This window comes from Pteropus medius, unplaced genomic scaffold, assembly GCF_902729225.1.
Source record: "Pteropus medius unplaced genomic scaffold, Ma_sr-lr_union100, whole genome shotgun sequence".
Classification (NCBI taxonomy): domain Eukaryota; kingdom Metazoa; phylum Chordata; class Mammalia; order Chiroptera; family Pteropodidae; genus Pteropus; species Pteropus medius.
In genome coordinates, this window is record NW_024354502.1 from 16,176,831 (window position 1) to 16,190,583 (window position 13,753).

General features: G+C 34.1%; 1 pseudogene; it reads left to right on the forward strand.

Annotated features, from left to right (window-relative positions):
* The first annotated feature begins 8,422 nt into the window (after positions 1-8,422).
* LOC120595582 (40S ribosomal protein S6-like) lies at positions 8,423-9,784 on the forward strand (annotated as a pseudogene).
* Positions 9,785-13,753: the final 3,969 nt, after the last annotated feature.

Below are 13,753 nucleotides of genomic sequence, written 5' to 3' on the forward strand. Positions count from 1 at the left end.
TATTCTGCGACTATCCTCTGAAGTCTCTGAGGCCCCTTACCTCATCCTTAGCTCAGAATGTTTTATATCCCCATGTTCTATCTCTGAGCTCATGTATGTGGGGTTCCCATACATATGTATGTATTAAATTTGGTTATTTTTCTTGCTAATCTGTCTCATATCTATTTGATTATTAGAGCAGCCAAAAGAACCTTGAGGGTAGAAAAATTGTGTTCTTCCCCCACATGAATTAGTACAGCTGATTCTGGCTTGCAGAAGTGATATATAGAAATTCTGAACACAGTGTCTCCTCTATCTTCCCTGGCAAATGTGGTTAATTTCTGCCCTCAGCCCTTTAATACAACAGTTATAATTACTGTTCACAGGCCTGCCTCTTTCATTAAACTAAGTGACTCAAAGGCAGGGAATGATTATTATTTATTTGTCTTTCTGATCACAGGACTATAGATATAGTAGATGTTCAAAACATATTTCTTCAGGAACAAACATGAGCAAAGTTATTAAGACATACTACTGAGGTTATCCAAGATTGAACCTTTTTCTTAATAACGTGTATAAAACTTTAAAAGGGTTGTTCATTTAGAAAGACCTACCCCTGCAACTAAGTTAACACCCAAATACGCCCTCGGCCACTTTGACACCTAGTTCTTGTAAATGTTTTTCTTCCTTCCATGTATTCACACTCATAATCCAGTGAGTCTAAGAAACACAACCATGTTTCAACATCTGGGATTCATCAGGTTGGTTCTGTTAATCAAAGTTCTGAAGATCAGTTCCAGATGTTGCCTAACTAAAGCTACATAAGCATTGTTCACATTTTTAACTACAATCAGACCTAACTTTTCATATCTTGAAAGTAACTTAATTTGTATAGGTAGGAGTTCACTTTGCACTATTTTTTAAAATTAACTCTCAATTTAATACAGAGATAAGGCTGATATACTTGTCTTAGAAGTAAATGAATATTAATAAAAGTTCAAGATATAGTTTAGAAATCACACATTTAATCACATTAGCTCAAAGATCTCAGAAGAAGGAAAGAAAAATTAATACTATCCAAGTGTCTACTCTGTGCTTGTATAGGAGAGAAAAATCATTTCCCTTCTCTACTTCTAGGTTCTTGGCTGAGACCTCTCTGTCCTAAAATATAGATTAACAGGAGAAAAACAAAGAGAAGTTTAACAGCACGTATACATGGGAGATACCCAGGAAAACTGAGTAACTCCCCAAAATGGCCCCACCAATCACCTTAAATATCATCTCCAGCTAAATACAAAAGAGGCAGTTGTGGGAGGTTATCAGGCAAAGCACAGTAAGCAAGGGTAGTGCTGTTACGCAGATTTAAGTTGTTGTTTCTCCATTAATAAAACTTTCTAAAGTTAACATCCTTTTCTTCCTGGTACAGAGAGGGGGAACGCACTTATAAGTGGAGATTTCCCTTACACATGTAAAGGTCTCTTACAAAGGGGACAACTGCTTAGTTTTCAGAGGTTCTATCTGCTATTTCTTAAAAATAATCAGTTCAAGATAATCCTGATGCCAAAGAGGCAAATTTTGGGGATGGCATATTCTATTCTCCTTTACTGGACACCAACATGGGTAATTCCACATATACTATTTTGTTTGATTTAAATTCTTATAACTGTGTGAAATAGAAATCATCTCTATTACACAAATGAGGAAATGCAGGCTCATAGAATTAAATTACATTATTGAAAAACAAATGCTTAGTATCTAAGCTAAGATTGGTCATTTTTCTGACTCCAAATTTAGTTCTTTCTATGAGCCATCTTCCTCTATATCTTTAGATAATATGGGCCAGGAGGATGAATTTTGGAAAATTAAACCATATTTATATCCATCTTGGAAACTATTTTCCCAAGGAAGACCATATATATATATAACCTATGCCCTCTTTTCAGATATAATCTGGTATTTTATTTTGTCCATATTTTCTTTTTAAAAAAATCAGTTTAATTACCTGATAGATAACATAATTAGATTTTCATAAAGCTCAAAAAAGTCTGCCATATAAAGTGAATCAATGCAATCCCAGTGCTGGAGGCTTTATAATAAGCACTTCAAAACCCAGCAATGCTGCAGGGCTCTAGAAGAAGCTTGAGTGCTATCAAAAGTCATGGACTGATTTCTGATATTAATAGAATCATGGGAAAGATGTTCCAGATGGTCCTATGGCAATCAAGGAGAGCCTACATAATTATAACATACTTGTTTTTTTTAAGCAGAATAGTGTTCAATATAAAGCTTAAGAAGTCCTCAAAGATGAAGATAAAAGATATGTGGAGGAGAAGAGAACGAGTAAGTGGGGGGAAGAGAACAGACAGTGAGATAAACTCTGAATAGCGCCAGTAAACAAATACAAAAGTCAAGGTTTCCCAATTCTAATAGCAGTCCTGGGCTCAGAAAGACAAACCATTCTGCTAGATGAGGTTGCTGAATATTAAAGCAGGATGCTCCATAGGAACTAAAGTGGTTGTGGAGATATGTGGTCCTGGCTCCAGTGAAGCAAATCAGATCCTATGTGGCAGAAAGCCATCTTATGTTAGACCTTCTGAATTCTCAAAATTTGTATAATTAGCTCACATTTTTAAAAAATAAGTGAAATAGGTCACCATGAAAGAGTCATCAGACAACAAAATAAACTGACCACCCAAACCTGGAGATATTAGAATTAGCCAATGGAAAATATAGAATGATCATGCTATGAAATGTCTAAAGCAATTTAAAAACACAGTAAAAAAAAAAAAAAAAGAAACAAGAGATTATTAAAAATGACCAAGCAGATTGTAAAAAGACAAAATATAAATTTTATGAATAAAAAATAGATTCATTGAAATTAAAAGCTCAGTAGTTATATGAAATAACATTAGATATAGCTAAAAAGACAATGAACTAGAAGCAAGTACTGAAGAACTTGCAGTACTGAAAGATAAGGACATGAAAATATAAAGGTTAAGAACTATGGACGATAGAATAAACACAAAAAGTCAAATGTATATCTAATTTTAGTCCCTTAAAAATAATACAGAGAGAACACGAGAGGCAATAACAGAAGGGTTGAGAATTAGGCCGAGAATTACTGAGCACTTATGATAGAAACTAAGAGTGTAAGATCCACAATATATACCAAATAGAATAATCAAAGAAAAATCTATATGTAAAACATTACAGTAAAACTTCAGAACACCAAAGGTAAAGCAAATATCTAAAAGGCAGAGAAGAAAAATCAGAACACCTATAAAGAAAAAAAATTTAACAATAGATTTTTAACAGCTTCAATGGAAGTCAAAAGTTCTTACTATAATATCTTCAAAATTCTGAGAGAATTAACTATCAATATAGAATTCTGTTATAAAAATTATTTTTCAAAGTCATAATCAAAATAGACATTTACATAGTTTGCCACCAACAGACCTTTACTAATAATGTACATTCTGAATGATAAAGAAGGATTCTAGAAATAACTTATGAATTGCAAAAAGAAATATTGATCAAAGATATTATTAAACATAGACTAATCTAAAAAGAAATATAAAAAAATGGTGACTAACTCTGTGTTGACAGAACAAAAATACTAGATCTACACTGTCCAATATAGTATCTATTAGCTGCAACTGCTATTTAAACAAAATTATATCAAAAATTTAATTGTTCATACCAGCTACATTTCTGATTCTTAAGAGCCACATATACTGGAGGTCTTATCTAGTTTGCAAGACAAGTTACTATAAATATGGAAAGAAACTAAAATGTCACTATTAACATGATAGAAACTCAAAGAATCTAACAATAAAATACTAGAATTAATGTTTATCAAAGTGATTGACATAATACCAAAAATACATGTGTTAATATACACCAGTTACAAATTTAGAAAGCATAATTTAAAATATTTCTATCAAAAATATATGAATACAATAACATTTTAAAGGATGATATGCAAAACACCAAGGAAAAAAGGGTTAAAACTTTATTGAAAGCTATTTTTAAAACATAAATATAAAAATCAAAATATACCATGTTCATAGACAAGATAACTCAATATCATTAAAATGTCAGTTCTCTTTAAATTTCACTGCAGAGTTAATCAAATTTTAACTAGATTTTCGAGGAACCCAACAAGTTAATTTTAAAACTTATTTGAAAAAGCAAAGGCCCTATAATGGGTAAAGTATAGCTGAAGAAGTATAAGGTGGGCAAAATTGTGTTACCACCTACCAAGCTTTATTATAAAGCTATATCAAATATATAGTGTGAATGAACTCAAGGAGAGATCAACTGACCAGTGGCATACTCAACAGAATAGAGATCCTAGAAACAGATATGCATAATAGAACTTGATAGTGATATTACTGATCACTGGATGAAGGATTTAAGCTAATTATATAAACAATAAAATTTATTTTTTGCTTTTATGATACATATATAAATTCCTGGTAGATTAAAATTTTAAATGCAAAGGGAAACTCTTAAGCTTTTAGAAGAAAATATAAAAGATAATTTTTATGATCTCGGAATAGAGGAAATATTAACTTTAAATGAAAAAATTGCCAAGCTTAACCTCATTAATAGGAAGACTTTCTGTTTATCAAAGATCTCATAAAGAAAATGGAAATACAAACTGTTGGCAACATATAGATTCAACAAAGATTAGTATCCATTAAGTATAATAACTCTTATGAATCACCAAGAAAAAGACAACCCCCTCCCCTCCACACTCACAAAAACAAATGACGAAACAGGCATTTAAAATGAAAGACAACACTAATGGCTCAGCCCCTTTGGTAATCAGAGGAGTGCAAATTAAGATCACAGTGAGATAATTGTGTGTTGTATTTAAAATTTTAAATTCTGATAATATCAATTGTTGTCAATGAAGTAGAGTGATGAAAAATATACACAGTTCTAGGGGATTTATAATTTGGAACACCTAATTTGGTAACAATTATATTGTACATCTGAACATAAACTTGCCTATAACCTGGGAATTTTATTCCTAGAAACAAAACTTAGAGAAACATGAGTCCCAGAATACATGTACAAAAATCATATAATTGAAAGTAGTAATTGAAATAATGACTAGAAAAAAATCAGGTAACAAAATTCTATTGACAGGAAAATGAATAAATTATGGCCTAGTCACAGAATATTATATAGGTGTGAAAATGAATGAATTATAGCTGCTGACAATAATATAGATGAATTATAGAAACAATGTTGAGTGAAAAAAAGCAAGTTGGAAAAAATTACATATTATTTAATTAATATATGATATGCACATATATAATTATGTAACTACCTAAATTACATGCTATAAATTTTACAAATGGCCTTTTCCTTAGGGGTTGCTACATATATAGAAATTTTGTTTTAGGAGGAAAGAGAATAATAAATCAGTTACTTCTAGAAGAGAGGAAGTAAAAGAATGGAATTTCAGAGGAATACACATATAACTCAAAGATGTCAATAATGTTCTGGTTTTTAATCTAAATGGTGGATTCCTGGTGTTGGTGTTGTTATGCTTCGCAAAATCGTTCATTATTTACATGTATTGACTCTTATACAATATTTTAATCAGATCTTTGTGTATTGTTTGATGTACCCCATAATTTGCTTTGCTAAAAATAGTAAGAAAGATACAGTAGATTATATTATGCATGAATAAACACAAGAAAAAGAAAAGCATGAATTTTAAGCCAGGTAAATTTGGATTAGAATTTTTGTTTTGATGCTTGCTAGCTTGAGCTGTACAATCCTGAATGAGATACTTAAGATTACTGAATATCAGTCTCTTTCAACAATATTTATTATAAGCCTACTATGTGTTAAGTATTATTGAGGGCACTAGAGATAGACTGGTGAACAAAATAGGCACCGTATCCAGGTGCTGCAGAAGTATATGTAGAAGAGATTACACAGAAGCCTGGAATGGCTCACCACCAATAAGCCACAGTTCTTGGTGTGAGACCTATGTCAGTGCTCTCTTAGATGAATTTCTGTGGCTATTAATTCTTAGAGCTTTTCTAACTTGACATAGGCTGTTCTTCCAACACTCCTGGGAATGCATGAGATGCAGACAATGACATATCAAGCTACTATTAACATATTATTAACTAGTTTGTTAAGAAGCTAGCAATCTGCTCTTTTGCCTTTCTATCAAATTCCTCATAACATGAGGTTGGGTCAATAGTGTACAAAGAAATGACTCTGTAGAGGTCTTTATTATAACTTTATCAGATGCTAAGCATCCCTGCCTGCCTTAATACTTACTGCCTTAAACCTCCTCCAGTGTCGCCACAAAGAGAATTCATTTCCTCCTTCTTTCTTTGGCAGACACCATAATCACAGTTTTTCCTCTTCCCATCTGCCTATTGCACTGTCTCTATAGGTCTCATCCTATCTCTTAGGGCCATGGTCCCAGTGAGCTCTTGAATGTTCAAGCTACCCTGGGGCTGCTGGGTGGGTTTTCTAATAACCATCTATCCTGAAGCAACATTTGCTCCAAGGGAGCCCATGGCCAGTTTGAGAGCAGAAAAGGTTTCTAACCTCATGTAAGAACCTATGAGAAAAATGCAAGGAAAATTTGATAACAGTATAGTTACTATGAAAACTAACTTTGTGTATAGGATGTTTATAGAAATGTAATAAAAAGCCTGCATATTTAGCAGTAATAAATTCATACAGAAAGGCATTCATCTGATACAGATATGAAAAACCTTAGACAATAGTCAAATTCTAAGCATTCTAAGGAAAAATTTTAAAGTCAAACATTTACACATCATATTTAGGAAATTTCTTACAACTGTGAACAAAGCAACAAAATTAGATGAATTTGCATTCAGATAGTTATTAAAGGAAAAGAATGAACAAAAAAGCAAGAGATGAGATCAAAACCATTTAACTTCCTAGAAAAAGTGGGTGAGAGAATACATAGTAGACCTCTGCCAACCCAAAACTCCAGGGGTGACATTGACCTTCCTGAAAGGTCATTCCTCATTCTAAAGCATCCCAAAAGGTAAAAGAACCATGTATCAGACCACAGGGAGATGTTAAATGTTAAAGGTTGTTTTTCAATTGTTTATTTCTGGGTTTGCCTCTGACAATATCTACACCTGAAACAAGGAGTCTTGCTCCATTCACAAACAAAACATGTCACTCTGACTCCATCCCATTATACCATTATTCTAAGCAATTAATGACTTCTAACCCATTCTAGAACTACTGGTAATTCTAGAACTACTGGTCTACTAGGTCTACGTTCTTTGAGCTACCTCTGCACATAGCAGACCACTGAACATTCATCTACCATAATTGGTGCCTTGGATTTCTTTCTCCTATTAAAATAAATGGGATTCTGAGGACAAGCAAGAGTCAAAATTCTGGAAAGCACAGGATCCAGATACCATACACAGCTCTATCAAGAAACTGAAATGGATTTTAGCCTGTATGAAAATTATATGATTTACTTTTTCTAATACCAAATAATAAGTATCTTCATGTGAACAATGCTTTGCTCCAACATCTGTGTTCTTTATTCTTTGTCTTATTCTGCATAATTAAATCCCTGAAAATATTCATTTCGTCGGTATAGCACTTCATCCCTTTAACGTTTCCTCAAGTCCCTATGGTGTCTTATAGACAGTTTTTAGTCCCTTCATACAAAGTATAATTTTCCATTGGGACGAACAAAGGTGGCAACTTACATTTGCATAGTATGTACTTGCAGATTTCTATAAAACAGCGCTGGAAAACAAAATCAGTTCACAAATCCCTTTCTCAAAAGCAAGTGCAGATCAGTTCCTACTTTTGATCCAGGCATAAAGCCAAACCTAGAATAAGAGAAGCCATATGTATGTGTTTGAGAGAAAGCTGCCTACATAAGTAGGGATTTTCCCCAAATAATGAAGTTAACTTTTTGATGGCTTTTGGAGGATGATGGAAATGTAATGGTCAGACTACAAAAGTTTAAAAATGTTTTCCGAGTACTTTGGGGTATTATTTTTTTAAAAGAAGAAAGCATGATAAAAGGGTCATAGCCTTCATCAAGACTGATTAATGCAAAGAGGGCAGCAACAGCATTTAAAGGTTCAGCAGTTTCCCTACACTCATATGCAGCTGAAACTTGTTCCCAGATATTTTTATCATGTCCAAAACAAGAAAGATCTCTGACTCAATAGGTGAGAGCTCAAAAAACTGCCTACCCTTATCCCCTACCTGATCTTCATTTGTGCTTAAAGATGATAAAAACAAGTGATTCTAGGGTCACTATTCGAATCCTTTTTTATACATGTCAGTGCTATTCAAGATTGATTCTTACATCTCCAGGCTGAGAAAAGTCTAAAGATCTTCTAAACGAGTGGCCCTCAACTGGGAGCAATTTGCCCCCTAGGGAATATTCGGCATGTCCAGAGACATTTTTGATGGTCACAGCTGGAGTCATGGGAAGTACTACTGGCATGTAATGAGCAGAGGCCAGGGGTACTGCAAAAAATTCTATAATGCACAGGATAGCTCCTTACAAGAAAACATTATGACTCAAAATATCAAGTGCAGAGGTTAAGAAAGGCAGCTGTTCCTTGGATCAGCCCAATCTGTGAGGAAGCACAGTCTTATTGATTTCTGACCTTATTGTTCCTCATTGTAAGCAGCCATCTGGACCACACTCCTCCTGCTGTGTGTGAATCTAGTTAGTGGGGTATCTCTTCCTATTTCTGGGCCGGGAGGTCTTCTTTGTAAAGAATTAGTTGGAGCCCTTAGCCCTGCTCCTCTCTTTGTAGCAGACCTGGCTCTTAGATCCTGACCTGCTTGGGCCTAAAAAAAGGCACAAAAAGGGTGCCAGAGCTATACTAGCTATTGTCCTTTGGCTTTTCTCAGCTCACCTGTAAATTCTAAATTAAGTGAAATGACATTTGGAATTTGCTTCTACCTCTAAGCCAAGCAGTATGGTTGACAATGACCATAAACAAAAGTAAATTTTGAGAATAGCTTGAGCCCTTTTCATGGTACCTTGGAGGGGGTCGGCCACTTCAGGATAAAGCTGATGTTAACATCTCTTTCCAGGCACTAGTGCCAGAAGCTCACTGAAGTGGATGATGAATGAAAACTTTGTACCTTTTATGAGAAGCGTATGGGCACAGAAGCTGCTGCTGATACTCTGAGTGAAGAATGGAAGAGTTATGTATTTTGAATCAATGATGGGAATGACAAACTAGGTTTCCCCATGAAGCAGGGTGCCTTGACCCACTGCTACTGAGTAAGGGGCATTCCTGTTATAGACCGAGGAAGACTGGGGAAAGAGAGCACAGGCCTGTTCAAAGTTGAATCGTGGATGCCAATCTGAGTGTTCTCAACTTGGTCATTGTGAGAAAAGGGGAGAAAGACATTCCTGGTCTCATTAACACTACTGTGCCTCGTCACCTGGGGCCCAAAAGAACTAGCTGAATCTGCCAACTTTTCAAACTCTCTAAAGAAGATGACGTCCATCAATGTTGTATGAAAGCCCCTAAACAAAGAAAGTAAGAAACCTAGGACCAAAACACCCAAGATTCAGCGTCTTGTCACTCCATGTGTCCTGCAACATAAACATGGAAAGATTGCTCTGAAGAAACAGCATACTAAAAAAAATAAGTTTAGCAGAATATGCTAAACTTTTGGCCAAGAGAATGAATGAAGCAAAGAGAAATGCCAGGAACAGATGGCCAAGAGATGTAGACTGTCCTCTCTGAGAGCTTCTACCTCTAAGTCTGAGTCCAATCAAAAATGAGATTTTGTAAGACTAACAAATAAGATCAGACATCAAAAAAAAAAAAGCTTGAATATTTGAATTACACTCCGTTGCATACAATTATAAGTATGAGCTCCTGAATTGATATTTTATCAAGGAAACAGTTACATACAACAAAAACCAAAATGTGTTAAAATTTTCCTCTATTTGAACATATATAAATATATTATTTAAAATATATCAGTGCAAAGTAGCTGATGTTCTCTCCTTGAAAAGAAAAAAAATTCTGGGATGATGTACTTCATTAATTGTGATGTTAAAGCGATGGTAGAAATAAGTAGTTTCCGTGTATGTTTTTCATTTATCTGTAACGATCTTCCTTAACAAATTAGAAAGTTGGAAACTCTTTGTTGGTTCTCCAAGTATTCATTTGAAGTTGTACTGGTCCATGAAATCCAAAATTTCGGCATCACTGTTCTGGTCTAGCCAACAACCAACAATTCAAAACCAAATAGTCAGAATCTTTGCTTAAGCAACTCCAGCGGTGAGGAATCTACTACTTTCTGAGGAAGACCATATCATATAGGAAAATTCTTTATGTTGGGGTGAAATATGATGTTTATAATCATCTCCTTGCAATATCCCCTCAGGCTACAGCAAATGAGCCAAATCCCACTTCCACAGGGCAGCCATAAGCAATGATGGTTGCCATACTCCTCCTGAACATTACCTTCCCTTAGCCGAGCATTAGCTGGTGCTGCACACGACACAACCCAGAGTTTCTCTCGTAATTCTAGTCGTTGTCCTCTAAATAGCTTTTAGTTTCTATAAAATTGAGCAACATAAGTTTTGACCGAAGCAATGTCTAATACTACTATCAGTTTTCTGCTTTAGACATTTTACTCATACTGCTTAGCTTTATGAAAAATTAGATTTGTTGGCAGGCCTTAGTGGCATTGATACATGAAACTGTAGTCAAATCAAATCACGGTATTTAAACAAATTCTTCTTTTAACCCACATGCCCCTTACTGTGTATATATCCAATTGGTGGGGTTTCTATTTAATTCAAGGTTAGATTTTTTTTATTTATCTTTCCTATATTTTATCTTGTTATTGTCAGCACATTGTTTCACCCTGCTGAGATTTTTAAAAATATTTTTATATTTCAAACATATGGAAAATTAGACTAACATAATGAAAACTCATGTACCCAAACCCAGATACAATAAATATTAACATTATGCCATATTTTCTTTAGGCTATTTTTTAAGGAAGCCAAACATTAAATATAGTTGCAGCCCAGCTTATGACTCTAAAACCCCATCCCCTTCCTCCTTTCCTCAGTAAAAGCATTATCCTGAAGGTGCTAGGTATCATTCTCATCCTAGGTTCATATACCCAATCCTATATATGCAGATAGCTATTGTTTTTTACATTTGGATAATCAGTTTTCCAAGAACCATTTATAATTCTTAGTTCTTTGTTAATTAATTTATACTAATACTTCTGTTATAGCCTGTGATCCCACATATGTATGGCCTTGTTTCTAGGCTCTCTATTCTATTCATTTGTCTATATGTCTAATCTTGTTCCAGTACTACACTATCTTAACTATTATAGCTGCATAGTAAGTTTTTATTGACTTAAAAATTCCTTTTAATTTTCTTTTCAAATTCTAATTTCATTGCATTGTTGTTAGAGAACATAATTAGTATCATACTGAGTGTATAACTAAATATTAAAATGGATCTCTTTCTATCTGTTTTGGCAGAGTCCCTGAGGCAAAATCAAAATGGTAGTTCCTATTCCAAAATGATGGACTAAATATCTTTGAAGCAGCTGCTAAGTAGTTGATGGTACTTGATGTCCATGATTACTTCAAGGACAAATATGAGTAAGTTAAAGAGATGAGGAGAGAAAATTTCCATGGTAAAACATTTTAGAGTATTGTAGCATTTCTTTCCCCTCCCTCATAGGTAAAAGAAAGGGATATGTCCTAATGTCTAATGAGGCACTTTAAAAAACGAATGGAGAGCTAGATGCCAGTCATCTGGAGCTCAAATAGCAATGCTACTAGTAGAAAGAAGGGCACATTTACCACTAGAGGCAGAAGCCTGGTATGGTGGGAAAAGACAACGAGCCATCAGCTACAGTCACTGCCTGCATCAGGGAATGATAGTCAAGCATTTCCAGCTGAGAAATCTCTGAGGCACCCATTAGAACCATCCTTAAGAGAAACAATCCACTTTGAACAACTACTGAGCATCAATATAGATGTGGGTAATAGGAAAATAAAAGCTTTCTCTTCCTCTCCTGCTCTTCCTCATCACTAAATCTAAGATGGATATAGAGGAAGACTGAACACAAATGGATGAAGGAGCAACAAGGTAACAGTGAAATTAATTCATACTTCCCTCCCCAATGTTAAGCTTTTCAGTGAGAAAGAGGAAAATAATGTAAATAAAAGTGAGAATGTGTTATTCACTGTAATATATATTCTTTTTTAGGTACACATAAAACATTTACAAAAAAAAAACTTCAATATTTTTCAAAGTCAATATAAATACTCTGTCCTCTGATCGTTATGTAATAAATTGGAAATTTGTAAGAAAATAATTGCTTTAGAATCCTATAGTTTTGGAAACCATATGACATATTTTTAAACATTTGCATTAAAAAGAAAATTATGACTCCTAGAAGGACATGATATTAGTAGCATTTCTTCCAAAAATGTATAACCTGAATCTCATTATAAAGAAACATCAGACAAAATGAAATTGAGGAACATTCTAAAAATAACTGACCTGAATACTTCAAATGCCAAGGCATGAATGACAAAGAAATTGCTAATGAATCATTCCAGATTAAAGAAGGCTAAAGAAACATGAAAACTCAATGTAATGCCTGATTGTGGATTAGATCCCAGACTAGGAGGGAAAAATTCTACAAAGGTCACAAATGAGGCAAAGGCAAAAGCAAGAGTATTATAAACACTTCTTATTAATATGTTGTAAAACCTACATGAAATAATCAAACTCCTAGAAAAGTATAAAATGTCTAAATTGAATCAAAAATCAATAGAAATATTGAACAGAATAAGAACCATTAAAGAAACTTAGAGTCAACAACTCCCTCATCCCCTTGCCAATAGACCTAGGTTTTATAGATGAGTCTGCCAACCTTCAAGAAACAGACAATAACACTCTAATAGAAGATGCCCAAGAAAATAGCCTAATTTATATGGAAAGGTAATATTCAGTCAATTCTTACCTATATAGCTGTATCAGTTGGTAACATTTTGATTGGTTGATTATCCATTATGATTAATCAGTGAACATTCATTGTCATTCTGAATGATACCTTAGTTTGAATATCACCTAGGACAAATGTAACTATGATTTCAAATTCAGATGACAAAAGAAAAAGAAAAGCATAATTTCACTTATGCATCTGGATGCAAAAATCTCAAATAAAATTTTAAAAGTTCCAACAGTATATTTTTAAATTATGCATTATAATCATTTAGTGTTATCCAAGGATAACTCTGTATCAAAAATTATTCAATGAATGAGTGAAGTCAATTGAACTTATGAACTAAAGATCATCTAAAATCCTCTCCTCTATATGGCAACATAAACACTGGCAAAAATTGTCAAATCAAATTTTTCAGAATCTTGGAAAAAGATTTAACTAAAGGTTTAACACAATCTGGGGAGCATTTATTCAAGAAAAATGGCTGAATCTCTAAGAACAATGATCTTGCAGATTTTGAACTTGGCCTATTTTCATACTCCTCTCTCCAGCTGTGCTAGCTCTGAAAACCCACAATCCCACAATCACAGGAAGACCAGCAGCATAACAGCCACTAGAGGAAGCAGAATAGGGTTGGGGTTTCTCCAAAGACCCAGATAACAGTCATTATGTGACTTGTCTGGCAGTTCCCTTTAAACCCTTTAAAAGATCTGACTCAAGTTTACCTAATGCAAATAGTCTTTTCCTGGAGGGG